The following is a 4788-nucleotide window of genomic DNA, read 5'->3' on the forward strand; positions in this document are numbered from 1 at the left end:
CAGCAGAAATCCCGGGGATGCGACCAGGTGCTCAGCGAGGCTCTGCCGGAAGCTGGATGTCAGCACATCAGAACCCTCTCCTTGGAAACCAGAGAACTCTGGGAAGCAGAAATCCTGAGGTGCGTGGTGAAGGGAGGAGGTGGGGGCAGCGCAGCATCTAACCACCTAGAACTGTGTGGCTTCTTTGTGAGCAAGACGCACACTCTTACCCGTTGAGAAGCCTGAGCCAAATCGCCTGGAATGTTCTCTTTGCACACATGCTCAAGTATGACAGTCGCTCACCAATGCAGCCTTAGCTCCTGCCAGTCCTTCTGCTGGGAAATGCTTCTCCTCATTAACACTCTGCCTGTAGAAGTTCTACCTGTCCTACACAGCTCAAAGGGTGTCTTCTTATTCATTTACCCTCAAATGTTTGCTAAATGCCTACTTATTTCAAACCAGACCTCCTTCGGGGGGGGGGTATCCAGAGGAATAAGGGGTGCAGAGTCTAGAGTGAGCAGCCAGACAAATAAACAAGTATTGAAATTCAGTGAGATGGGGGCCATAATAATAGAGGCATTTACAAAATATAGTGGGGCCTTAACACATTCACCCTTTAGGGAAGGCAACTGGCCACGATGAAACAAATAAAGCAATTTCAACTCAAGAAACGTGTTATGAAGAAAATAAAATCAGTAAATGTGAAAGAAAATGGCTGGAAGCTCAGGTGGTCAGCGAAGGCCTCCCTGAAGTGACACTGGGCCAAGAGTGGACTGACAAGACAAGCTCAGCCAGGGAGGATTTGAAGGAGCAGCGAGCNTTCCTACAAGTATTGTCATCGTGCGGGTTTTCTTTCCTGGGAGCTCTTCAAGGACAAAGACTCAGTCAGAGTCATCCCAGCATCTTCAGCCCCAGCAAAGGGCTTGGCACAGAGGTGACATCAGTAATGATTGGTTGAACGAATGAGTGATGGACCACACATAAAATCTGTGCCATGAAAACACCATCAAGTATTGGTACCATCAATTGCCCACTGTGCCCCTACCCCAAGAAGCACCTATGAAGCTTTGGAAAGAGCCTGGTCTCTTGAGTCAGGAAATCTGCCTCCTAACCTTGGCTCTGACACTGACACACTGTGTAACTGTGGACAAGTCACTTCACCTTTCTGGACCAGGGAAACTAACTTCTGCCCTCCAGCCAGATAAGGTGATAAGCAGATGAACAGGAGGCATCATGGTTATTGTTTTAGTTACCTTTAAATGTGAGGAACTTTAAAGAAGATAGAGAAAGTAGTTATCTATGGGGATCGGCTGGGTCATGCCCTTAAACCCTTAGCCAAAACGACTGTCATTTTAGCACCTCATTCCTTTGAGATAATCTTTGACTTCACCAGGGGGCTACCCAGTTCAAATGCAAGTATGCCCCTGGCAGGGACAGAGGGACTCTCTGTCACTCAGACCTGAGAGGGAAACAGGCATATCAAGCATTTGATGGGAATGGTCACGTGACCAAGAAAGGGACTAAAAGAAGGATGGGGCAGAAAGGAAGAAGGGAAAGAGACAGGCTTTACTTCCTAAGGGAGAAAAAGTTGTGGGGATCCCAAGGTGTGAAAGAGGGTTAGAAGCCGTTGGTAGGGGAGACCTCCCTAACTCCACATCCTGGCTCTGCTTCTAGCTGTGTGAACTTAGGGAAGTCTTTTCTTTGAGCCTCCTTTTCCTCCCTTGCCAAAAGGGATGATAATTGTTGTGAATAAAATAAGGAAGATAAAATAGCTGGCACAGAGCAGGCACAAATATTTGTCTCCTCCCCTTGGCTGAGTTGATAGTTTTGCCGAAAGTGTACAGCAGTCTGCAGGCAAATGTCCTTCTTCCCACCTCACCCCCTCTCCTTTCGCCTCTCCCAGCTTGAGCAGCCAAGGTCCCCAAACAGGGGCTTCTTTGAGTGGTTCCATGAAAGGGCAGTTTGTGCTGGCTGCCCTTGGTGTTGCTGGACAAGGACCCCCCAGAATCACCACCCTTTCAGACAGCTCTCCCTGAGTCCTTGTGTGTCAAAGGGGACCAGTGAGGTGGCAGCTGCTCCCTGCCCTCCATAGGCATACATTCTCGCTCTTTCCGTGTGTTTCTGGGGCCCCAACAGGGAACCCCTCTCAGCCCACTGTAGCCATAGGGCTCTCCCCTTTCTCCCAGCTCCCATGATCCTTAGGGTGAGCACCCCACAGCTTTACATTTGATTATATAGAATTCTCTATTCTTCTATTTGGGCATGTGCTAATTTCGCCTTAGGGCCAGTGAACAGGCCTCCTTGTTTTCTTCGATTCTCATGGAGCACCTAGCATGGGACTGGTCACACAATAGGTGTGCATTGTACATCTGTGGAATCGAGGTGATTCATTTGTGTATTCAACAAATACCTACACCTGACAGGGCTCTTAGCCTGTAGGCATTAGAGGCACACAGCATAGACCTTTTCAAAGTCTGGGAAACTTGGGTCCAAAAGATATTATTGCTAATGATAGCAAAGCAACCGCAGAAAAATAACATGTAATACAGACAACAGAGGTCTAGTTAAGACCTTTGGAGACAGACAGACCTGGATTTGAATCTTACCTCTGTCACTTTATAGCTAGGTAACCTCAGGCAAGTTACACATTCTCTGCCTCGGTTTCCCCATCTATAAAATGGGGGGGGTAATAGTACCTATCTAATTGTGAGGACTGAGGATCCAAGTCCATCTAAGTTCTCACACAGTGACGGTAAACGGTCAATATGTGGTTACTAATGATAACGATAATAGTCATTTATGGAAAGAATATTTATTTCTTGCAGTGGGCTTTCGAGGGCTATAAAGTGTAATGCCAGGAGCCCAGGTCAGACAAAGCTGTTAGACAAAAGGTTGAAGAACAGTGCAAGAAAGAAAAAAACAAAATCATTAACAAGCTATGCCCCAAGTCAGTCAGTCTTATTTAGAATTAACTATCTACCCACTAAGCACTGTTAGGGCCCCACAGCCCCACCACGTTCCTAATCAGGGACTAATCAGGGTTTCTGAGGACATGGAGACGCTTGCAAGTATAAAAGAATAAGGCCTTTCCACTCTCCAGCTGTGGTGCAATGGAGGGACATAGCTTTGAAAGCCATCGGGTGGAAAGCCCTGGTGAGGGAGACAGACGGGGCCTCAGGCCAAGCTCTACTGTGTAACCCCAGGCATGGCACTCACCATTCCAGACCTCATTTTCCTGCTCCCTTTTCCTCCCTGGGTAGGTGAGGTTCAAGAGAAAGAGTGGAGTGCTCAAGTGTTTTGAAAATTAACATACTGGCCAAAAGTAAGGTGGTGCTATTTGTAGCTCCAGGGGCAGTCATTCCTCCACACCTCCTCAATTTGCATGGCCCTGCCCCTCCCTCAGAGCCTCTACAGACCCTCCCCAGACCCTCTCCATCTTCAAGACTTTGTCAATCTCTCCTTACTGTGATGTCTCTGCGGGGGCTGTCAGTGTTCTGCTCCTGTCTCCACCTGCAGCTACCTTGTCTAGTGGTGATCTGAGGGTCTGGGCAGAGTCAGCACCTAATTCTCCTCTCCATTCCTGGTCCCTCAAAAGGGCCTGGCACTGAGGCAGCACCTTGGAAATGTGATGTGAAAAAACAAATGATGCCTTCTGCTCTGGATTGCAGCATTCAAAGATAATCTATCCCTTATGGCATGCAACATTTTCACATTGTGCTTTGCTAACATTTAACTCTGCATGAATTTGTCTCATCACCCTACTGGTGGTCAGCTCCAGGGATTGCATCCTGCACCTCTCACAGCCCCACAGCACGTGGGCCCTGGCCTACCCCTGGGAATGCTTAATAAGTAGTTGTTGCTTCATTTGCAGCCAGACAGTTCTTGGGTCTCAGTCACCTGGTCAAGATGTTTGATAGTCGTCACCTCTCAGACATTTTGAAAGTAGTGGTTCACAGTACAAGGTTTGGAGCCAAACTGAGTTACCTAACTCTAACTCTGCCTTCTTGCCTGTAAAACAGGATAATAACTGGATCGACCTCATAGGTCTGGGGTGAGCATTAACTCACTGATACATGGGAGACGGTGCCTGTCGCACGGGAAACTCACCAAGTTCGCNAATTATAGCCATCCTAGTAAGTGTGAAATGGTAACTCATTGTGCTTCTCTAATTTTTCATTCCAAGACAGTCAGATGTGTAGGGAGAGAGTGGGGCAACCCTGGGAAGAGCCCCACAGAGGGCCTTGGAGTCCGGCATGTGAGCTAATGCTGACCAGCCCAGGCACTGGAGGCATTCCCTAACTGTCCCCATGCCCCCAACCCTAAGAGTGAGAGGGTCTCAAGGCTCCCTGGGGGAAAAGGCTCTCTCCAGCACCAGCGAGCTGAAGAGGCCCAGCGGCTCCCATAGAAAGAATTGATTGAGCAGAGGCAGCAGGATAGGTAGCCTTGCTCCTCCAAGGTGAGCCGCTGACAATTCCTCTTTCCCATTTTACTGCAAGAAAGTCAAAAGTAAAGATTCCAGAGCTCTAGGGCCAGGAGAGCATTGTGGAAGTTTCTAGGCAGGTGGTAACCCCTAGGGGACCATGTGTAATCTTAAAAAGACTAATACAATATTTGGTTTGGTAAAGGGAAAAAAAATTTTTTTTTTCTGAAACAGAATACAGAATATAAAGTTAGACAAAACCTTTTCTCCTGGAATGATGTATCTGAATTTCCAAGACCAAAGAAAATTTTGTTTATCAAAATAAAAAGGTACGAATTTTTTGTTTAAGACACGTTAATCTAAGGACTCATTATATACCTGTGAGGTAA

Source organism: Hipposideros armiger, unplaced genomic scaffold (genome assembly GCF_001890085.2).
Source record: "Hipposideros armiger isolate ML-2016 unplaced genomic scaffold, ASM189008v1 scaffold_132, whole genome shotgun sequence".
Taxonomy (NCBI): Eukaryota; Metazoa; Chordata; class Mammalia; order Chiroptera; family Hipposideridae; genus Hipposideros; species Hipposideros armiger.